Source organism: Ambystoma mexicanum, chromosome 2q (genome assembly GCF_040938575.1).
Source record: "Ambystoma mexicanum isolate Mex_15411 chromosome 2q, UKY_AmexF1_1, whole genome shotgun sequence".
Lineage (NCBI taxonomy): Eukaryota > Metazoa > Chordata > Amphibia > Caudata > Ambystomatidae > Ambystoma > Ambystoma mexicanum.
In genome coordinates, this window is record NC_090924.1 from 608,729,597 (window position 1) to 608,754,596 (window position 25,000).

A 25,000-nucleotide genomic window follows, 5' to 3' on the forward strand; every position below is an offset into this window, starting at 1 on the left:
CGGGTAGCTTGGTTGCGCATCACATTCTCAAATGTATTGCAATACCAGCTGTGCATCCATTTAGCAGCCAACCACACAAGAAGCCAAAACACAACTGCTCTGTCTAATCCCCGTTGAGTAAGTAGGAACACACTAGGTACAACCAACCCTCTGCCCTAGGGAAAACCATGAGGGAAGTTAGTCTCCATGCTTGGAGAGGAGACAGGGCTGCCGACGGACTACAACCAAGAACGTTGGAAGGTACCATTGAGTGGCAACCAAAGAAACAACTTGGTTTTGTGACATCACACCTGGTTAAAACCAGTGACACATGCTCAGAAGACAAGAACCCTGGAGAATTCATGTTTTTCGAGTGTCGTCCCTGTTGATTATTAGATAATAAAGACAGTAAACGCTGCCCCCATGCCGAGTCTTAGGTTCTTGCGGCGGGGAGTTTTTGATGGGCCAGAGGACGGTTCACTAAGACATTTCGGCAGTAAGCCTAGTCATCCCGCTGCATTCCTTAGGGGCTGCACGGCAACCCACGGAAATCGTTACCTTATACCAGTCATGGGCAAAACGAGAAGAGGTCAACAGGAGCTGCCTTTGGAGGAAATTCGTGCCCGCTTTCCATGGGATGCCTAGCAGATCAGACAGCAGAGTGGCAGGTTGTGGGAGAGTCGATGTCCGAGGGACTTCAGCAAGCCACAGAGTGCAAGTATAGACTCAGCTATATGGCCAATGGGGAGGAGGGGGAGGAAATGTTCCACCTGATGTTTTGTGTTTCAGTTTTTGTTTTGTGTAAGGATTACCCGTTCTTTAGGTGGACAGTTTGGGGGGTCAGCTTAGATGGCCAGCTTAGCTTGCGGATATAAAAACTTTGCGAAAAAAAAATGATATATAATGGTTTCCCTGTGAGTTAGGCAATTTAGCATGGTTCATGGATGATTATGTATGGTTTAGCTGTGCATAGGTGTTAGCGGGAGAAGCTAGCTTATGTCACGGAAGGAAGTTATCTGATTTATCTCTCTGATATGCATTCCTTTAAGGTGACGCTATAGAAGAGGGACCACATGACTTAATGGTTTACCCTGTTAGTTAGGCAAGAAGACGCCCATGTTTGTCGTTGTGTCTGGGCAGTTAGTAAGTGGACATATATGCTGAATTCTTCCTCTAAGGTATTGGTGACGTCACCCGTAAGATTGTTTAATAGGACTTGAAGTGCACTGGAAGAAGTGTATTTCAGTGGTTAGATTGTTTATTGAGTGTGAGAACTAGTGTTGGGCCATTGAGGCTGAGCTTGAGAAGCATATGCGAGGTGTTGCTATTTGAGCCTTTAGGGCGAAGGGCTGTTGTGGGGCGGTGCACTGAGCACACCCGCAGTGATGGTGGTGAGCCGGAGAGGCTAACCAAAGGGTTTCATTGCACTGTTAAGATTTGAATAGATGGTATTTGAGAAGAAGTATTAAGATCGTGAATTGCCAAATTACTAGGCCAAATTGGATGTCTCTAAATCCCGATTTGAGGTCACGTAAGTTTTGACAAGTGTTACAATAGGTGACGGAATGAGGGATACGCCTCCCCAACACTTCTGCAAGTCCCTCCCGTGGTATCAATACAAAATACGCAAGTATAACGCAGAATGAACTTGTGGTACCTGTAAAGACTGGGGTTCGGGGGGGTATCTGTACTTCTGCCTTCTATATGGCAGAGCAGAGGCACAGAGCACACCAGCTAAGGTTCTCTATTTGGTAGCTTGGACGAGCAACCATGGCTTAAGCTCTCAGGAGGTGATGTGGGGCGGTTCTTAAGTACAGTTTAGTCCCCAAGCCCCCACAAAGGAATGTCCACACACTATGTTATGTGCTAACACAGTTCTTTATATGAAAATAACATTTGAGATATATACATCAATTAATAACACACTTTGTACTCTGGCAATTCTAATATGGCAAATATATAAAATGTCTATCTGGTACCACACTTAGCTATTGACTCCTTTAAAATGCATCAACTGCTGACAGTTATAAGGGCATACAAACCATACAGCAATGTACTCAACATAGATAATAGGAAGGAAGACAAGTTGGGTTAAACATTGGCAGATTGGTTCTCTTCCTACTAAAACACAGTTCTGAGTGAGGATCCCCTCACCTAGGCAACCTGTAATAAAGAGTATTAACAAGCCCAGTCCATTCATGTTTAAAGAGTCTTGTTTCCTGGTTAAAATGTCCAACTACCCCAATGTACCCGAGTTGGAAGAGTTTCTTTGACGGTTCTTTGACGGATCCCTTGAGAGTGGACACCCTTTAAAGCAGGAGCCACAGGGCCTCGAGATTCCTCGAAGAAAGGTGAACACTTGCATCGAGACTGCAGATTCGACCTTCACGGTGCTCTTCGACGATCGATCATGGAAGTCCTGTGAAAATGAGTCATGCAGTCCACCCCGATGCAAAGAGTTTGGTGCTGCAAAGAAGACTCTGTGAGGATCGTAGGACTAGCAGCGGGCATCGGGATAGCTTTGCCGATCAGGACTCAACCACGGGCTGGACTTTGGATCTTCACTACATGAGTGTCTTTGTTGGCTGAGGGTGGCGGGAAATCCACCGGCGGACTCTCCTCAGTCGTCAACGGCCTCGACTTTCTCAGGCAGGACAAAGCGGTCGGCGGTGATGGCAAGGGAGCCCTTTGCACAATGTTCTTTGGCAAGGTGGAGCGGTGCGGCTCCGGTCGTCGAGAAGCACGGCGTCAAGCTGTCCCCACTTCTGGGCAACCCGACTCGACCGGCTTCCAGCAGTTACGGAAATCCTCTCCTCCAAACCCTGGTTGACGGCAATGGACTTCAATGGCCTCAATGTCCTGGTGCTTCACTTCAAGATTCTTGGTGGACCCCTTTTCCGGTCGACAGCCTTTCGGGACTGGCTTCCAGGGTTCCTTGATGGAGATCAGCTTCTGCACGATGTTCCCTCGTAACTCGGGGAGAGGTCTCCTAGCCAGGTCCTCACTCGGATCAGTCCTCAACAGACTCAACAGCTTTTTAGTTTTGGTCGAAGTAAAGCATCAGCCATTCTTCTTCTTCCAGATGGGCTTCAAGAATAAGCAGCTTCAAGTTTCAACTTTAGCTTCTGAACAAATTTGGGAGTGAGTGGTTCCCAGATATACAGATCTGTCCCTCATTCACTCTGCTGAGTCAAGCTCAGTTAGCCATTCAAACAGAAGGGCATTCATGCTGGCAGCCAATCAGGCTCACATGGATTCAGGCTATTCACATCCACCCAGACACCCATAACAAGGAATGTGGATTGGGACAAGCACCCAGCCTTTCAGCATACCACACTGCATTAATGTCAGTTTCAGGCAGGGCTGTCTCATTCTTTGTGTCTCACACACACAGAAACCAGACACCCATAACATAGAATGCATATTGGTCACACACTCTATTCACACAGGTCCCACTCCAAGGCTGTACCCACAACATACAGTCACTGGGAAGGCTCCAGCCAGTCTGGCCAGGACTTCCCCACAATACCATATATGGAGGATACTCAGAAAACCGGTCAAATTCAGCATGCAGCTGCCACCAGCCACACACAGGTGCCCAAAACATGCACGAGAGCTATAGGGTTGTACCCCCACCCATGGGTGCCATAAGTGTATCCCAAGGGTCTCTGTTCACCACAACCAAAAAGAGGAAGAGCTGCACTGCCAGGAATCCCAACTGGACTCCTGTGCAGAAAACAACACAGAACACACATGATAAGGGAGTACAAGACAACGAGGCCCTGTCCCTCCAATGCATTTCCAGCAGGGCTTTAAGTGGGCCGGGGCCTGCCGGGGCCGGGCCCCGGCAGTCTCCAAAAAGTGGGACTGAGCCGGGGCCCTGCCGGGGCCCCCCCTTCCACTGCACGCAACATTGGCGGGATGCATTATCCCGTCGCGGCGGCAGCCGCAACGGGAGATGCGCCTGCCATGAAGTCAGGCGATCTGACAGAAGTGGCAGCCAACCACAGCGATGCTGTGCCTGGCTGCCACTTCTGTAAGCCATAGTAACTGCCTCTGGTGACCTCTCGCGCGAGGGGTCACCAGAGACAGTTACTGTCCCTTTGTTTCCCCAGGTCGCCGAGGCGTCTTTAACCCTCGGCAAACCTGGGGATTACTTGACATTTTTTGAGGTTTATGAAAGATGGCTTGAAAAGTACACAATTCAAGCCATCTTTTATAAAGCTTTGCCGACAGACAATTTTGTCCGTAGTCAAAGGTTTATAAAAGATGGCTTGAATTGTGTACTTTCAAAGCCATCTTTTATAAAACCGAAATGTTTAAAAAAAAATGGCCTGAAAAGTAGGCAAACCGTAAGGTTTGCATACCGTAAGGTATGCATTTCTATGTTTAGAAAAGATGGCTTGCAAAGTACACAAACCATAGTAAGGTACGCACACAGATATATAACATGCATATATATGTGTGTGCATACGTTACGATTTGCGTACGTTTTAGGCCACGCCCCCCACTAGCCACGCCCCCAAATGAGGCCCCCCCCCCTCGATTTCTTACCCCACTTAAAGCCCTGATTTCCAGCATCACAGTACCGAAGGCAAGTTGGCAAAGCGATGGTCTAAAGACATAAGCTTTTCCAAATGTGTGCAGCAACAATTGACCACTTATTTACATGCAGCCTACTAGGGAACAAATTAAAGAAGCAAAGGGCTGTATTAGAGTTAATGGAAAATGTTTCAGGATGAGGAAAGGGACACGATCCAGCAGCATTAAATGCTGAGTCAATGGGATATACAAGGCGAACGACCTTCAGCTCCCCCTCCTCCTCCTCAAACTCCGGACATAGATACAGCAAGAAAAAGTAAGGGATTTTACCCCATAAAGGACCTTAAAGCAGCGGCGGGATACACCAATCCACCTTTGCACCTACAATGTATAGTGGCGTAGATGCAGCATGTAGTGGTGCAAAGCAAGTGTGCAAAGAAGCACGAGATATCAGCAGCAGATGTAAGGAGCGCAGCGAGCTGCAAGCGAAGATTAAGGAGAATGGCCTGGGGAGGACAGGGCTTAACGAGGATCAATAATTGATAGTCCCGCATAAATAGGTAGGCAAACAGATACTGCTCAAACTGGACGGGAAAGCAGCAGGTGATCCAGGCATGTGGGGAAGGAACTACCGGGTAGTAAAGAGGCGCAAGAGGAAGCTAAAGAATGAGCAGAGATAATGGAGGAAGTACATAAAAGAGAAAGAAAGCAGAAGGAGGAACCTGAAAGGATGCAAAAAGAAAGAGAACGAGCAGAAGCACGAGAAAGAGAAGAAAGGGAGAAGAGAAAACAAAGAGAGCTAGAGGACATAGCGAGGAGGAAAGTGGAAGAAGAACAGGAAAGCCAATTGCAAATAAAGAAAAAGAAGAGAAAGGGAGGTTAGAAGATGATCGACTCGTTAAAGAACAGAGGAGCAGAGTTGCATGTGGGACAGAGACGAGAGCAGAGAGAAACACTCTTTTAGGGCAGTGGAGATTAAGATGAATTTGGCACGTTTAGATGATGGCGTATGGTGAAGAGATACAAAGAAGGTTGGAGGGAACTCTACAGGAGTAGGAGAAACAGCACGGCTGCCTTACGTGCAGATAAGAGTGCTGCTGAACCATCATTGAGGGGGGAATGCAGGAGTACAGACCGAACAAAGGGAAAGCAGTGGGAACACCCAATGTTAAGGAGGCTTTGCTTCAAGAATGAGAGAGAAGGGCACAGTGGCAGTACACTGGGTCATGGAGTCAGACAAGGATTCGCAGGGGAGTGAGGATGACGAAGAGGGAAGACCCTATTGCAGCTCCACGGAAGCCAGCCCTGATAGAGGCACAGTATGGGGAGGCGAAGACAACATGGATGGAGCAGAGGTGGACATCGAAGGGTGATTGCCACGTCCTAAGGGAAGATCATGCAGCGCGGACAATATCACTCCATATGTGCAGGAACCTGCCAGGACGGAAATAGACAGAGATGGCAAGGGTGTTCACTGCCACTAAAGACATGGGGAGACAGGACAGAGGGACAAGACTGACACAGTTCCCATTATTGGAGAAGGGTGGTGGGCGGCGTCAGCATATTCTGTGGCAACAAATGGACAAGGTCAATTTAAGATGAAAGTTACCGTTGTTAACTGTAGGGGCTGGGAAATGAATTTATGAGCTCAAAAGACTGACAGCAGGAATGAAATGATGGGTTTATTGTGAGCCATTCTTGGGGAGGTAGCAGAGAATGTATGGAAAAGGGCAGGGTATCCCAGAATGACTGCACAGAACACAGCAAATAAGGGGGCACCATTCAATAAGGCTGAGTGGCCTTATGGCAAGCTCTAAGGGTGCAATACCCAGACACCTCAGATATAAGTGTGATTATGGCACACAAAATGCATGAGGGTGAAGACCCACTTGAATATATTCAAGAGATTTAAGATCAATGGCACCTTAAAATGAGACAGCCATAAGACAAAACAGTGTGGTTATTTTACCACATATTGGGCCTCATTACGACCCAGGCGGTAAGGGGTTTACGGCAGCGTAAACAGCGCCGACCCTTACCGCCTGAGTACGAGGTCCCTTAGCGCCATGGCGGATTTAACACCTGCTTTTAGCAGGTGTTAAAATCCATGGCGCTAAGGGACCATGGAGTTAATTACGCCACCGTAATTTACGGTGGCGTAATTAACGCCTTCCCCACTCCCATTATGCCCTATGGGGCAAAAATGGGAATGGGGAGGGGTAAATGGGGATTGGGGACTTACCGCCCCGCCAAGGTCGGAATGGGGCGGTAAGTCCGCCAACCACCATGGCGTAAACATAGTTTACGCCATGGTGGTAAAGTCACGGCCCAGGCGGTAACTTACCGCCTGGGCCGTAATGAGGCCCATTATGTCAAGAGTTGCCCGAGTAAGTGCAAAAACAGTAAGAAGGATGGAGGCTAAGCCTTGGTCAGAAATTCATCCAACCAAAGTGCACGATTGTAGACTAATGCAAGAGAACGCGAGGAAGAAGCGTGAGGAAAGAAAACAGGAGGAAGCAAAGTTAGTGCAAAAGAAATTATCCAAGTACACAATGGAAGGGGCAATGCTAACAAGTGGAGAAGGAGTAGTCACTCAGCATGCGTAGAATAGACTGTTAATAGCAGGGCGAGGCTTTGCAAGGAGAGGGGGATATGAATCAGTGGTCATGGGGATGAGGAAGGGCACCTCAGGGAGAGGGTTTGGACATCAAATGCAACAGGGCACCAGCAAAGACTGACAGGGGGCCCGGTACAATGTTGAGTGTGTGGGCAAATGGGCCACATATCTTGCGTGTGTAGGAACAGGGTAGTGATGCACACAGGACATGCAGATCCAGTCGTATCAGCCCACAACACATGCATCGCAGATTTTGAGGATACATGCAGCCATCACAACCAGCACAGCAGAACGTCATGACCACAACACACGCAGACTCCACAATGTCAACTCCCATTCAAAAGCTGGGGGGAGCGACTGTTGTAGGGGGCAATCCATTCACAGGATGCAAATGTCATTATACCCAAAATAGGACAGCCCACAGACAGACCTGCTGTGTTCAATCCTATTCGTCACACCCAAACCAACTGAGGAACCATGTGTAGGGGTGACCATATGTGGCAAGATGTTTTCCTTTCTTGTGGATACGTGGTCAACTTGGTCCTGTATTAGGGAAGGAAGATACACAATGCCAGGCATCGCCATGAATGAGCAAGGATTCTGTGGGGCTATGTATTTGGTTCCTTTTACCGGCAAACTTCCACTTTCCATAGGAGAACACGACCTGACCATGCCGTTGTTATATTCCCCACAGACCCCGGTGAACATAATGGGTAGAGACATAATGAGCTGACTTAACATGACCATTTCATTCACAGACCAGGGGAAAGTGTGCTTGACACCAGGAATTCATTTCATGAACGTGAGGGAACTCATTCAGGCATATTGCAGGAAGATGGTATGGAGGGGGTGCCAGTAGACATTGAGCCCCTGATTGATGGAATTATTTACATTTAAAACGCAGATGTACGCGCCTTTCTGCCTGAAAATCCCTTTTTGAGGTATGGGGCTTTTCGGGCAGAATGGCGCGCAAATCTGCATGTTACGCGCAAATAATTCCATGAATCAGGCATTGTGTTGTTTCAATATGGAGTGGAACTATTGATAGCGTGGCTCCCAGGGATACAGAGCAAACTGTTACGCATACCCGAGTTCTTATTTAGACCAGAGATTCCCTTAGATGAACAGGAAGGAACAGTGATCCCAAAAGAAGTCGAGGCAGTCATAGTGAGAGACGAGACAGTAGCATTGCATGGGACTGATGACACAGGACGAACATGGAGAACAGTGATTGAAGTAGGGGAGGGAATACAGGTTGACTGATGTGACAGATGAGTAACTATTCCAGGGCGATCTATCAGATTACAAGGAGGTGTTTGACATAAGTATTACATATTGGGTGAGAATACATTACAGGGAAGTGCCACAGAGAATGGCTGTTGCGAAAAGTACCACCACCATTTCTCGAGGAAGACTTGGGGCGAGTATCCAATTTCTTATGGACCACTGGTCCCTATGACGTCGGTCTACTAAAAGGATAGCGGCAGTCAAGATAAAGCTCAAACCAGGGGCTATTTTACCAAGGTCGAGACAGTATCCCCTGTCAAAGGAACCAGACGAAGGCATTTATGAGACGATCACAGCACTAGTAAAGCAGGGCATTCTGGTACCGTAACTAGCATGGTGTACCCGGTAAAAAAGGCGACCAGGGGGTTGTGGCATTTTTCTTCAGGATTTGCATCTGTTGAACCACATTGCTGAAGCAGAATTCCCTTTAGTTCCTAATCCAGTGAAACTTCTGTGCAGCATCCCGACAGAAGCTACCCACTTCACAGTAACAGATTTGAAGAATGCCTTCTTCTCTGTACCACTCCATGAAGAGTCTCAGGACCTAACCTCATTTCTTTATAGAAACCGAAAGTGGAAATACACAAGATTACCACAGGGGTACTGTGAGTCACCTTCTATCTTCATTAGGGTCCTCCAGATGGATCTTGGCAACATACAGATGGGGAGCACCGTCATACAGTATGTGGATAACATTAGGATTTGTAGCAAGTCAGAGGCACAGTGTCGAAATGACTCGGTGTACTTGTTGACAGTTTTGACAGAAAAGGTCTACAAGGTGGACAAGGCAAAATGGCAATATTGCCAGATGGAAGTGCTATATATCGGACAACTGATATCGCAAGAAGGGCAAAATGTATTACCAGAAAGGGCGAGGCGATCTGCAGGATGCCGATGCCAAGGACAGTGAGAGAAATGCAGCAGTTTGTGGGACTCTGCAATTATTGCAGAGCCTGGGTGTTTGACTGTAGTGCACATATGAGACCCTTGTTAAACGGACTCAGGGAGGCACAGAGAGGGGACAGCAAGTTGCTATGGGCACATGAAATGACTGAAGCATTTGAGGAGCACAGCTCCAATGGCAGGGATTGCAGACTACCATGACACATTCTCTTTGTTCTCACACTACAATGGAGTAGTGATGACTGCAGTATTCATGCAGAAGACTACCCTAGGGCACAAGGCACTGGCCTATTATAGTGGACATCAAGAACCAGTGATGAGAGGACATTAACCAATGCGAACAAGCTCTGACTGCTGCCGCATTCACGGTAGAAACATCAGCGAGTATTACAATGGGATGCAGCACCACGCTTTACATGGATCATGCTTTCGTTGCAATCCCCAAAAGACCCAAGAGTACACTGACCACACAGAGAGCTTCTGGAAACATGGTAATTATCTCAAATTCCGACTTGCTGACGGCACACCAGTACAGCATGCATCCCTATTGGGCAGGCCTATAGATGCACAGCAACTCCCATCAGCCATAATGGTTGTGAAGTGCAAGGCACAAACGTGGGGGAGGACCTAGTCTCCCGGGGCAATGAAACCGCAGAAGCATAAGAGAAGTGCGCAGCATATTTCTCTGAAATCACAGACGTTGATACCCCATCAACCACACATATTTGTGTGCGCAATATGATTCTACAGGAAGGTTATAATAACTTGCCATCCACATAGATAATGGAATTTCAGGAAGGGCACTGATAGAGGAGAAAGAATTATGGGTGAGAAGGGGATGTTCAATATCCCCCACAGATGCTTTGTGGCGACAGAAGAGCACATGCAAGCAAGTGATTCCCACAGCACTATTGCATATTTCGCTCATGCAGTTGCACTATCCTACTCATATGGGTAAGGGCGTACTTGCCACACACATTGGGGAAGAGTGGTTCTGTCCATATATGGCAGAGCATATAGCAACATTAATGGAAAACTGTGTCACCTGTAAGAAGTTCACAGATGGGCATACTTTACAGGTAGTGAAAGGAGCCATACCCCACCCAATCAGGCCCTTCCAAAACCTCCACATAGACTATGTAGACATGGTCCAGGTGTGCCAGGGCTACCGCTACATGATAGTGGTTATGTGGCCATTTTCCCGATGGATCGAAGCCAGTCCCTGCTCACAGCCTGATGCTCTCAGAGCGGCGAAATTCCTTGTTAGAGAGGTGTTCCCACGATGGGGCGGGGGGTGTGAGGTCCTGCGGTCTGACAATGGACCTCATTTCATAAATGAGACTTTTGAGCACATCACACCTATGTTGGGGATACAGCACAAAATCTCCTGTGCCTATCACCTGCAAGTGAACAGGATCTGTGAGCTCTTCAACAGCCTGCTCAAAGAAAAGATAGCAAAAATAAAACTCACCTTAAAAAAGGGATGGCTTAATTCTTTGCCCTTAGCCTTGTTCACACTGCGCAATCAGCCCGGATCCAACCACCACTTAACACCCCATGAGGTGGTAACTGGATGGCGCAGGTGGCTCCCTCTGGCTCCTTCCACTAGGGTATTGGCAGACGCCTATGCTACCTCCGATGTGTTTGGGAATGAAATGCACAGATATGTTGCTTCTTTGATGGCTAGTGCTTCTTTCATTTCTCGTCAACTGCAGCATGGCGGGAGAGGTTGAAGAACAGTGAAGATTATGACATCCGAGAAACGAACACAGGACTTCTAAATCCGCCACTACTTTACCCTGGGGACACTGTCCTGTTGAGAAACTTCATCCGGCCTTGGTATAAGCCCAGGTTCGATGGGCTGTACATCATGGAGAAGGCCACTGATGGTGCAGTTAAACTGAGCGGTAGGAAGGTCTGGAACTGCATTGTAGACTTTAAGCCCTGCCCGTGTGAGACCTCCTCCTTCCAAAAAGAAGACGATTTGATGCAAGAAGAAGAACAAGACAAAGTAGAAGAACCAGAACCACGGCTAACTCAGTCCAGGACCAAAGTGTTAAGGAGGGACAATTGGCACACCTAGATTAGGCACACTATCTTTTCCTTAAAATAGGTATTCATTAAGAAAGTATAGACTGAGATATATGGTCCCTAACCAGCATATATCCTTTCAAGAGTATTTCATTCTATTTGTGAGACAATCAAAAACATAGCAGATGATTAATCCACGATTCTTTTTTAATGCTTTTTTTGCTTTGTGTAGCTCAGACCTATCGACAGTTGACCTGCGGGGACCCATCCATCATTTACCTGCTCACTGACTCGAGAATCCTTATAGCGTGGAAGCGATTGTTCTATGCAGCACTCACCCAATACTATAGAGGCAGAGCTTAACCTAACACACTAACCTCATAACTACGCATATTTTTACAGATCCGTGGAGCAACGCAAGAACACACTCAACAATAACAACATGGGGAAGGTAATTCAAAATGCTGTGATGATGTTTTGTGCCTTCTGCTGTCTCTACCTATTTACCCTCATTGTTATTTTCACATGCATAAGTTTTAACCCCTACTAACGTAACCCCTATCAATGCCATCACGGAAGCCATATCTGGACAGGCGATAAGCACTGTTAAGCAAGTAAAGAGACTTAGGTGTAGTTCAGACATAGACTTCAGCCAGGTAAGTTCCTATCTAACTGATTCGGCCCGTATTTCAAACAACATGTGGTATAAGAACATGGCCATGGTAGGGAAACAAACCAATGCAGAGAAATGTTACGTCTGCTTTCTCATCCCTTATGCCAAGAGTGCATCCAGGACATTCATAGCAACTGAAATTTCAAACGCCACAGCACAGTTGTCAGGTTAGGTCAACCTGTCATGCGTCCAATGTTGCCCAGCAGCCGCTTATTACCAGTTCGGCTGTGGCAACTCTTTTGGACCCAGTGCTATGGGGCTGCCTAGACTACATCCAATCCGCACCACTCCAACATGGCGGATCCTTTGCTTCCGGTCCGTTTGGAGAGAACTACGGAAACAAAGGAGCGCCTACTTAAATCTGTAGCATCTATGGTGATGCATCTAATATTATTGAAACAACGGCAGACCAGTGTTACCTCGAGACTCTTGCCCCTGTTCATGGTTAAGACCTGCTAAGTCTTGCAGGAACGTTCTCCACTTCTCTGAATTCCAGGGACGGAGGATGTGCTGAGTCAAATAGTAGTACCACCAGTGACCTTACAGGAATGCATCACTCTGATGGTAAGGATGGACCAAAGATGGCAAGATTGCAAGGGGGAATGTAGACGATAAGAATAGAGGCAGACGTCTAACACAGGGGAACGTGACAGCCCCTCCCATCACAGAGAATGAACCCATGCAATTGAGAATCACCCGAGGACCTGTGAACACGGAAGAAGGAGAAAGAAGAAGGAAAGACAATATGTGCTTCTATTGTGGCAGTTCTGAACATCCTTTAAGGTCTTGTCCCAAGAGACCCAGTCCAAAGACGAAAAACTTCAACTCTCGTCCCTGAAAGGAGAAAGACCGGTGAGCAAAGTCAGGAGTTCTCCTACCCCTCTTTCACTGTTGACACTTAGGCAACCACTCTGTCACTTCTTTACCTTGGTCAGATATGAACATAACACGGATCGCTGGGTAGACGTGTTGGAGATAATCGACAGTAGAGCTACCAGTAACTTTATAGACAGGACTTTTGCCCGCCAAGAATATATTCCCTTGATCCCAAAAGACCACAGAGAACCAATAATCTCAATGGACAGTTCTGCATTGATCTCAGTGCCTATTACAAACCAAACCATCCCATTGATCATGATATGCTCGGAAAGACATCAAGAAACCATACAATTCGACTCCATTGCAGCCCCTCATTTCCAAGTGATCCTGGGAAGACCATAGTTCGACCTTCACAGTCCACAGATAAATTGTAGACATCAGAAATTGATATTTGGCCGGTCAGTTGTCAATACTCTTGTCCAGTCCTGCCTACGAAGAGGGTGCGTCATGTAAGCCTGCCCATTGTTTATCAGCCACTAACAACATAGACATTACTCAGGAATACTGAAACTTCTCTGATGTATTTGAGGCCGTTGAAGCTAACAAACTACCACAATGCCAGCAATAAAATCAAATTACAGCCGGGTGTACAGATCCCCTATGTGCGGACTTACGCTCTTACGGAAAAAGAATGTGGTACTACAACAGTACATCCAAGAAAACCTCAAAAGAGAATTCATCTGTCATTCCACTTAAATGGGCGGGGCACCCATCTTCATCACCCCTAAGAAAGATTAGACGGAGCTTCGACCCTGCTTCGATTATCAGCAGCTTAATGACATTACTATAAAGAATAGATACCCTTTACCATTGATACAGGTCTTGCTAGACCAGGCACGACCCAGTATCATCTACACTAAGGGCCTCATTACACGGTAGGCGGTAAGGGTTTACCGGTACCGGTATTTTACCGGTACCAGTAAATACTTACCGCCTTACTACGAGGTCCCTTTGCGGGTTGGGGAATTTGACACCTGCTTTTTGCAGGCGTTAAAAACCAACCCACAAAGGGACCAGTGGAGCTAATTACGGTACCGCAATTTGCGGTACCGTAATTAGCGCCTTCCCCATTCCCATAGAGCCCTATGGGGCAAAAATGGTAATGGGGAAGGGCAATGGTGGAAGGGGGAATTAACGCCCCGCCAACCTTGGAATGGGGCGGTAATTCCCCTTTCCACCAAGGCGGTGCCGGTATTTTACCGGCATGAACCATGGTGCTAATTGCGCCATGGTTCTCCGCCTACCGTGTAATGAGGCCCTAAGTCTGATTTGAAGGGCGCATACAACTTAGTGAGGATAGCCGCAGGGGACGAATGGAAGCTGGCCTTCCAAACAAGATATTGAAACTATGAGTATTTAGTCATGCTCTTTGGACTATGTAACGCCCCTTCAGCCATCCAAAATTTCCTCAATGACATCTTCTGAGATTTACTGGACGTATATGTGGTCATCTACCTAGATGATATATTGATCTATTCCAAGTCTAAAGAAGAACATGTTCTACATGTAAAGGAAGTTCTATCCCGACTAAGACGACATCATCTCTATGCCAAGTCTACTAAGTGCGTCTTTCATCAACAGAAAGTGGCCTATTTGGGGTATGTATTATCCCCAGGTTGCATTGAAATAGACCATAAGAAAATTGATGTGGCACTGGACTGGCCAGTCCCTACATCAGTGAGGAGCCTACAGAGATTCCTAGACTTTGCAAATTTCTATAGACGCTTTATTCCTCAATACTCCCAGATGCTATTACCATTGACTACTCTTCTATGAAAAGGTCACTCTTACCAGTGGACTCAACAGACCCAAGAAGCATTTAATTGCTTGAAACTAAAGTTTACCTCAGCTCCTGTATTACGGATCACTAACCCGGAACTACCCTATGTCGTAGAAGCAGATGCTTCCAACCTTGCCCTAGGAGCAGTGTTGTCATAATCTGACCCCATTCCAAGATGAAACGCCCGATAGCTTACCACTCCCGCAAACTCAATGCAGCCAAGCAGAATTACAGTATCTTTGATAAAGAATGTTTAGCCATCAAGGACACGTATATTACATGGAGACACCATCTTGAAAAGGCAAACCATCCCAAATGCGTTATCACAGATCATCGTAACCTCGAGTTCCTGCGCATTCCATCAACCAATGCCAGAATCTCACTTCTTCTGGCACTTCAACTTTAAGGTCACGTATACGCCAAGGTCGCAGAACAGCAAGGCAGACGCCCTATCTCGCCAAGACTCAGTAATCGCTATAGAAACTGAAGGACTGCCATTCATAGCACCCACGCAGATCCTTTCCACGATCCAATTAGTACTGGAGGGGTATGAAGAGCAACTGCACAATCTGTATATGGATACCATAAGAAAGTAGTTTCTAGATAAGGATCCCTCCCATCATGAACCAAATTGTGGTTACCCAACAAGGAAACACAAATCTGTTTCCACCGATTGTGCCAGGACTAACCCAGTGCCAGGCACTTTAGTGTCTTGAAGACCCGTAAGAAGATCAAACGCTATGTATGGTGGAAAGGATGGGATCAAGACGATGGTGATTACATTCACGAATGTGGGGTGTGCTTCAGAGGAAAAGGACATCATCAAAAGGCAATGGGTTTACTGTATCCACTCCCTAAACCCATAGGCCCTTGGAAAAAATGTTCGATAGTCTTCATCACTGATTTACCTCCCGTACAAGGGCAGACCCTCATTCTGACAATTGTGGATAGCTTCAAGAAAATGGCCCATTTTGTGGCTCTCCCTCGATTGCCATCGGCTCAATCGATGGCTCAACTCTTCATTTAACATGTATTTCGCCCTCATGGTTTCCCTGATAACATTGTTACCGACAGGGGAACTCAATTTGTGCCCCTGTCCTGGAGAGAAACAAGTCGCCTTTCGGGCATTAGTTTACACTTCTCCTCAGCCTATCACACACAGAGGGACGGACAGATGGAGAGGGTAAACTAGGTCATAGGACAGTATCTACATTGCTATGCCACTATACACAAAGACGACCTGGTATCCCTGGTACCTTTAACAGAATTTGCATATAATAACTCCCACTATACTTCGGTTGCCATTACTCCATGCCACTTGTCCTACGGTTACCACTCGTCTTCCTTCCCTTCGAAGACCCTGGAATCAGGTAACATCCCAGCAGCAGATGAACATGTACGGCCCTCCAAGGAGGATTTCAGAAAGCCACTGTCCAACTGAAGCACACCCAAGACAGCATCATGAAATTCACAGATAACAAGCGAAAGGAAGCACCTCCCTATAAAGCAGTGGTCTTCAAACGTTGTAGGCCTGGCCCCCCCTCTGAGCAAAATGTGGGCAGGCCAGGCACCCCCAAAAATGCCAAATGGACAGTAAGTTCAAATGGCTATGAATGATCGCACGCGGTCACTGCACCCTACTCCCAGTATAGTCCCTGGGCTCCCACACCTGCTCCCATCACAGTCTCTTTCCTCCCTCATCCCACTCCTAGCCCAGTCCTTTGCTCTCCCCACCCCACCACAGACCCTGGGCTCTCCAAACCCTGCTCCCACCATTATCCCATGTCTCTGGCCCATCCTGCTCCCAGCACAGTCCCAGGGCCAAGATGCCCCTAAGCGATCATGCGCTGCATAAATATAATTAACATAACATAACATAACAGTGCCAGTGGTGGCTGATGCATTTTTAAGTGGAGGGGCATACACATTTCCACCAGCTATGCCATAGTGACAGAGCGCAGCGAGGGGGCCCAAACCAATCACGCAGGGTACGGGGGGTTTCCCCCGTGAATCTTTTTAAAATAATGGGTTAAAATGTTGCATTTTAGAGCAGACTTTAAAACATTTGTAATGGGTAAACAGCTAAACAGTTTGCAACTGCTGCTGGGCGGCCCCGGCGGCAGGCATGATATTGTTTACTGGACTATTATCTATGGACTATTATCTATGATAGATGTCCAGTAAAAAGATACCATACCTGTCCCCTGAGCTCCACAGTGCCTCAGAAGGAGAGCTGATTTTGGCAGGTGGGTAGAGAGATTGTGCAACAAAGGCATTTTTAAAATGCCTTTGTTGTACAACCCTCCTTGACCCATCTACACCCCACACACCAAAATCAGCTCAACGGACCAAAACAAACACACACACAAACACACAAACACATTCACACAGCAATCACTCTATCATTCACACGAGCACCCATTGCCATACACTCACTCATAACACAAGCATACACACATCCATACACATATATAAATAAAAAATAAATTAACATAAACGTACCTTCTGCAGGGGCCTGCTCGTGGGTGCTGAAACGCCCCGCTCCAGGTTGCTCTGTCCGTATGTGCGAGATGGTGCAGGAGCTCACCTTCGCACATACAGACATGCAGTGCCCCAGCCAGCATTTCCAATGAGCTATGCAAGGCTGCAAAGCAAAACGCCCCCAGCTTGCATGACTCACTGAACATGTGCAGCTGGGAAAATGAACTGAACAGACATTTCAGCCAGCCCAGGGGTACTCACTCAGCTGCAAAAAGCAGCTGAGGGATTGCTCAGTGTTTCACTGGGCTAGTTCCTCACCTCCTCCATAATCGGTGAGGAGGCCACTGGGTGGATGCCCCCTTGCCCATTATGGATGAGCCGCCAGGCCCGGATGGGCCTGTAGGGCAATAGGGCAATAACCGTACCAAAAATGCAAAATGCTAGTGTGAGCCAGTCAAAATGGGCCACTTTTTTTGCCAATGTGGGCCAGTTTGAGTTACTTCACTATGCAGCTGGTAGTTTTGACCATTGTTGCTGAATAAATATTCTTTCAATATCACAATGTGCTTACATTTTAACAGAAAACACCCCCTTGGGTACTATTCAAACAGTCAGTGACTAAAGGAATGAATATCCATTTGCAACTGTGGGACACTTTTTCATTGGTGCCGGAGACAGTTTTACGCTCATGTCCGACCATGTGAGCGGCCTCTGCCCGGCCTCTGCCCATTTCCGCCGATCTAAAAAAAATAAAAAAATGTTTGTTTTTACATTTCATGCTGGGCTCTCACATCCCCCCCTGACCTCCCTGGGGATGCGGCTGCGCCCCACCGTTTGAAGACATCTGCTATAAGGTGAACGACAGGGTTTGGCTACCCACAGAGAATCTCATTCTCCCTAGCTGTCCCAGGAAGTTTAAACCCTGCTAAATCAGTCCATTTGTGCTCTTTCAAATCATCAGCCCTGTGGCAATGTGACTCCAACTGACCCCCAGTTACAACATACATCCTGTCTTTCACGTCTCCTTGCTGAAACCAATAACCCATTCTTTTAAATACAGGACAGATGATTGCTTCGACCCTCTGCAATTGGTCTACAGGAGGAGTATGCGGTCAGTCGGATTCTCGATTCATGTGTCTAGAGGAACACTATAAAATATCAGATGCTAGTATATGGATAAGTATACATAACAGATGGGTGGAAGGAAGGGGTGGTTGGGAGCAAAGCACATGCGCTCCTAACAGTTCCAGTGGAAGTAGTGCAAAGGGAAAATGACAATTGCCTCAAGGAATGGGAAGCAAAAGCAAAATTGCTCACTTGGGTGGAGAACGAAAAAGGGCCCATTCCCATCATACTACTTGAAGGATCTTCTTTATGTTTACAGAAAGATGGTCCATTAAAGTTTGGAGAGAATAAGGGGTGTAAGCAGATCTCGTTGGTACCAGGCATGAAAATCAACCCGGGAGTGCTTATGGACCACTACTGTGCCTGTGGGTCGAGAGCATACCTGCCACAGCCACCGAACTGGGAAGGAATATGTTCACATGTACAGTTGAACACACCTGCATTGGTAGTGCTCCGGAAGGACATACAAGCAGACAGATTCCCCAAGATGGATACTCAACAAAGGCAGAAGAGATCTGTAGGGTTGACAAGAGTGAAAAGAGGGAACTATGCATCATCAAAAATGGAAGAGGCCCTGGATGCTATACCACCAGAGCACAGACTGTTCAGCAGAACAGAAATGTTCTTCGAGTCCATCGTTCCAGCAGTCCAAACTAGCGCAAATGCCAAATGGCTCCAAATATCATGTTGGGAACTGATGCAGATGATAAATTCAACCCTCAAGGTGTTCAGTGCCATCAAGGAAGAGCTGCGTGCAGTGAGGTTAATGGCTCTCCAGAAGAGATGTGTTCTGAACCTCCTGAGGACCATGGAGGGAGGTGTTTGCATCAAGATTGGATCTTCTTGCTGTATATTTATTTCTGCCCATGATGATGGGACCCTAACAGAGGTCATTACCCAGTTATCAGAGCTGAATGCTAAAATGGAGGCAGAAGTGAATAGTGTAGGAAAGGACGAAGGCAGGCTGTCTGTCACATATCTCTTCATTTATACCAACATGTATGGCCAATGGACTGAAGGTACTGGTAGCAGCCCTGGTACAAGTATTTTTCACCTTCTGCGTAATAGGCATCACGCAATGCAATAGAATAGGCATCACGCAATGCAAAAAGACCACTGAAAAGACCTTAGAGATGAAAGTGGTGATAGACTTAGAGACTGAAGAAGTTGAAGAATACGCTGAAATCACAACTGACGCAGTGTCCTCTGTTCCCAGCAGGAACGGTGTTCGAGTACCCATTCAACACCCATGACTGTTGGGAAAAATGGGTTTGGTGCATCCCTGGTGGAGACTGCGGTTACTTGACATGGAGTTTGAAAAACCATGGGGGTCATTACGAGGTTGGAGGTAAGGGATAAACGATGCCGGTAAAGCATTCCCGGCATCGTTTACCGCTCCGGGCCATTACAACCCACCAACCCGCTATTACCTGCACCGTAATTAACAGTGCCTCTAATAGCGGCATGGCACGGGCACGCGACCCTTCATGCTGGCAATACCAGCATGGCGTAAACAGGAGGACATCACATGTCAGGCAGACATGCAAATAACGCCCTACTGAAGCCCGAAAAGTACTTTATCGGCATGGAGTAAATACCAGCATTGTGGAGCACCCGTAAACGGCCATGTGCAGTGTTCTCAACTGCCACAGGTGCACACAATCAGCATAGGTGGAGGCAATATAGACTGGGCCAGCACAAAAGGATCACACCCCACCCCTTCCCACACCCAGTCACACACCAAAATGATTCCAATACTACTAGCAATGCTCGGGCTGGAGGACATGATTGCAGTGGAACTGCTGCAATAACAACAACAGGCAGCACAGAGGAGATGCAGGAGGAGAAGGAGGGTGAGGCAGGCCCAGCATGCCCCAGCAGTGCAGCCAGTGGTACCACACAGGCAGCCCCCAATCCCTCGCATCCGAGCCAGTCCATTCAACCTAACCCCTGAGCAGATCCACACCCTTTACCGTATGGACCGGGACACCATCACCACCATTGTGGACATGATACATGACAACATCGTCAGCCTGATTGAAATACGCACCGCCATCCCACCTCTACTGAAGGTAGTGTCTGTGCTCCACTTCCTGGCCACAGGCACCTATCAGCATACAGTGGGGCACATGCATGGCATATCACCACCATTATTCTCACGTATGCTGAACCAAGTGTTCGATGTCCTCCTGAAGCACACAGGCGACCACATTTTCCTACCACGGACAGCCCAGGAGATCTCCAACACCAAAGTTGGTTTCCATTCACTGGCCGGCATCCCTGGTTGCATTGGCGCCATCGACTGCACCAATGTTGAATTGGTGGTCCCACATGCCATGGAGGCAGTGTACCGCAACCGTAAGTTATACCACTCCATCAACGTGCAAATGGTATGTGACCCAAACAAAATCATCACACATTGTTGTGCCCGATTTCCAAGATCAACCCATGATTCAATGGTCATGCGGAACTCCACGATACCACGCTACATGGAGCGACACGCAGGTCACAGATCCTGGCTACTCGGTGAGTTGCATGTCAGGCTCATGGCAATGCAATGCGGGTAGGTGATTGGGGGGTGAGATGCATACTTCACCTGGCTGAGATGGGGGGGTGCATATTCACCTGGCTGAGATGGGGGGGGAGAGATGCATACTTCACCTGGCTGAGATGGAGGGGGGGGAGGGTGCATACTTCATCTGGCTGAGATGGGGGGGGAGATGCATACTTCACCTGGCTGAGATGGGGGGGAGAGATGCATACTTCACCTGGCTGAGATGGGGGGGGAGATGCATACTTCACCTGGCTGAGATGGGGGGGAGATGCATACTTCACCTGGCTGAGAGTACCTCAGAGGATGGACCATGCTCATACCCCAAAGCAGGCCAGACTTGACCCGACACCTGACCACAAAATGCAAGACGTAAGCTGCCCTACCACGAAAATGATGCAGTGCAACAACCATTCCATAGCCATCAACATTTACACTGCACATAATCACACCGTAGCCCCCACAACACAATGCAGCAACAAGCAATTAGGATTGCCAATGCACAGCACCAAAAACCATCATCAAAAAGGACAGGTCTCCATTACTGCGTACAAAGGAGCCACATCAGGGCAAAATACATGAACGCACCCCTACACCAACACAGAGGTCCACCAAAACAGCATGTCACCATTTGTCGTGCATAGTGTGATCATCATGAGGCTGCCATCAACGCTGACCGGATGAAAGCATACAAATCACTGCACATCACCCAGATCATGGGAACAACCAGCGTGGACTACCACAGTGCATGAGCACTCACAAGGAATTCGCCCCCCCTGTGCCCACTAGACGATGGCACGCACACCTGTCTATAAGAAGAATGCACACATAGCAGTCACATCATGTGTCTCTATTCATGCATGGATCTGTGGGTGCAAACAGGAAATAAATGCATGCTATGGTGTCATTGATACAGGTCCCATATGATGTGAGGACTTACACATAATCATTGTTGCCCACATGCAGGTGATGCAGGCTATCCCTTGAAGAGGTGGCTCCTTACCCCAGTCCGGAACCCGCAGAACAGGCACGAGGAGGACTACAATCGTGCGCATACACGTACCCGTGAGGTGATTGAGCAGACATTTGGCCTATTGAAGGCACGGTTTCGCTGCCTCAGCAGGTCTGGTGGGGCACTCTTGTATGGCCATGAGAAGGTGGGCAAGATCATCATGGCATGTGTCATGCTACACAATATGCGCATCAGACGGAATGTGCCTCTGCCCCCTGACGCTGACCTGCAACCACCTGACGATGAGGATGAGGAGGGTGGAGATGGAGCTGCACTTCAGGGAGGCAGCGATACACAGGAGGGGCGTGCCATGCGTCAGACTCTGATCAACCAATGTTTCTAGCACACATGGATGGGGAGTGTGACATGGAGGTGGGACTCAGGGCACTGGGTGTGTCAGGGACATGGACACTGTAGACTGTTCACCAATAAAGCACACATACACAATAAGCAATGTCCGCACATGTGAATTCAGATTTCACAACAGGTGTATTCGAATATATAACAAATCAAGTGCACAAGCCCTCCACCCCACACACCCTCTCCAGCCTCCCCCTCCCCCCTCAACTCCCCCACACACCCTCTCCCCTTCCCCCTCCCCCCTCAACTTCCCCACACATGGTGTGCACTGGCATGCTCCATAAGTCTACATAAGACCAGAATGCCTTGCTGAACCTACAGCCCTTCTCTTCCGGCATCAGGTGGACCCCTGTCCGACCTGCGCAGGTTCCGCCCAGACCTACGCAGGGGGCTGGACTTAGTGGAGCTGGCATTTGAGGATGTCCCAGGTTATTCTACCACCTGTGCCGGACGCATGGCCCCCATGCTGCCACCATTTGGGTGAGGACCTGCCTCACAGCTGCCAATTCACTGCATATGTCTTTTGAGGTGGTCTCAATTGCAGATTGCAGATTTGAGGGATGAAGCACATTTCTTTATTTCATCCCTTGCCCGGCCACATTCTGTGATGTGCTGTGTCAACAGCCCTGTCAGCTACTCCTGCCGCTTTTGGATTGCCCTGATCCCCCCTTGGCTGTTCCGGACACTGGTGGATGTATGAGGTGCTACCGACATGGTTGGTTCCTCATGCACGCTTGGCGTGGGGCTGAAGCTGCCGGGCCATGACTCCCCAGGAGACAGCTCATGGCTGTTGCTGTTGATGTTGTGTATGCTGGATGGGGAGAGGTGTGGTGAATGTGGGGGCCTATAGCGGTAGTTGTGCCATGTGGCAGAACATCTGCCTCATCATCGGACACGGCTGCTGTGGCAGCTGTCTCCCCCACAGTACTGCTGGCAGCCGATAAAGTGCCTTCAGCCACTGGCTCCTGTGTGTTGGTGGCTGGTGTGGGTGCTGTGGTGGGGGCCATAGTGCACATTGGTGCTGTGGGTTCTCGGGTTGTCTTGCCCTTCCATGGTAGTCCAGGTTGCCCTCCTCTCCCTCCATGCCCCTGGCCTTCTTGTGTGGTGTCGCAGCATCCTCCCTGGGGTCCTGGTCATCGCTGTCTGATTGCGTGCCTGTGGGGGACCAAGAGAGGGAGAGGATTATTGATGGGTCTACATACATCAGGCATGCATTGGGGTAGCTGCATTTATATGGAAAGGCAGTTGATTGGCATTGGGGTAGTGACATACTGGTTTCTTGGCTTTTGGGTGGGTGATGCAGGGATGCGTCTGGGATGAAACATATATGGGGTGCATCATGCATGTGGACAAGATGGTGCTGTGCACTGCCTGTAGGCAGTTTTGCAAATATGTGTCTGGTGGACCCTGCTTTCCATCATTGCACTGTCAGTTCAGGGGGACATCATTGTGTTGGTCTTTGCAGTGTTTCATTTGGGACACTTACCTGCATCAGCCGATGACGGGGCTCGCTCCATGTCCCCCACTCCATCAATAGCCTCCATCCCAATGGTGCTTGCACAGATCTCCTCCCAGGGTTGCATCTTTAAGGGGGAGTCCACACCTCCACCTGTTGCCATCCCCTGCTTGCGGTTGGCCGAGAGGATGTTCCGCACGCGTAAGCGCAGGTCGTCCCAGTGCTTCCGGACATCTTTAGGAGTGCGGGGGGTGGTGCCAACGGTACTCACTTTATGCGCCACCTCCGCCCATATGTCCTTCTTCCGCTGCACTGCAGGTCGAGACATGTTGGTGGAGAAGACGACATCCGCATGTTCTTGCAGCGTCTCGGCCAGCATGTTCAACTCCTCTTGTGAGAAGAGCTCCTTGCGCAAGCGCTCTGCACTTTTTTTGAGTGCCTTGGGCATTGTGATATGCTGCAGGTAGAGGTAGAGGTGTGGTGGTGATATAGGTCCTGGTTACAGAGGATGGTAATTGATTGTGTTTTTAAAGATGACCGCCATGCTCTTTCCCGTTCCTGTGCGATCACGCTATTTCCGGTTCCACTTATTAGCGGTGACCGCTAATTGCGGTGACCGCTAATAGCGGTCTCTGGTAATGCCGATGGCTTGGATGGTGGTGGAGCTACCTGCGCTTCGCGGGAAGCCCGGTAAGGGCGATTTTTCACCCTTTTACGGCAGGGCGGTAAGGTCGTTAACGGCATGGCGCAAAGCTTGTGCCAGCGTACTCATAATCGCCCTCTAATAGCGGCCTTGTGGCAACACGGACACGGTATTTGCTCCATGCCAGTAAGGGCCGTACCTTACCTCCAAACTTGTAATGAGGGCCCATGCAAAGTACCATGGACATCTCTGAGGAATAACAAAGGTTGGGCGCCCAAAGTTACACGAGATCAAAGAGAGTCGTGTAGATAATGTGGTCGACACATTGACCAGAAGGGGGATTGAAGATGGAGGTCCAAGTATGGCTCTCATGACCTCCACACAACTCTCAGCCCGAAGACTGAGACACGATAGATGCACCTCACTCTTCAAGAAATCAATGATGTCATCACTGACATCACGAAGTAGCCACACTTAGACATGAAGTACATAGCCATCCATTCATGAAGCTACACAAACATGCACTAGCGTATTACATATAGACATGAAACACATGCTTATGATTCATGCAGGTAGATGACAGACACATACATATCTCTAAATCTAGACACATTCCTCAGTAAAGCTGAACCGCAAGCTGCCTAAGTATACATATACCAAGCTTGCACATGGAAAAGCCAT

At 48.3% G+C, this 25,000-nt stretch overlaps 1 protein-coding gene across 1 annotated transcript in view; it reads right to left on the reverse strand.

The window, feature by feature from the left end:
- The window catches only part of LOC138569620 (solute carrier family 22 member 13-like), a 371,351-nt gene that overhangs the window by 126,540 nt on the left and 219,811 nt on the right, over positions 1 to 25,000 (reverse strand). The window lies entirely within an intron of this gene.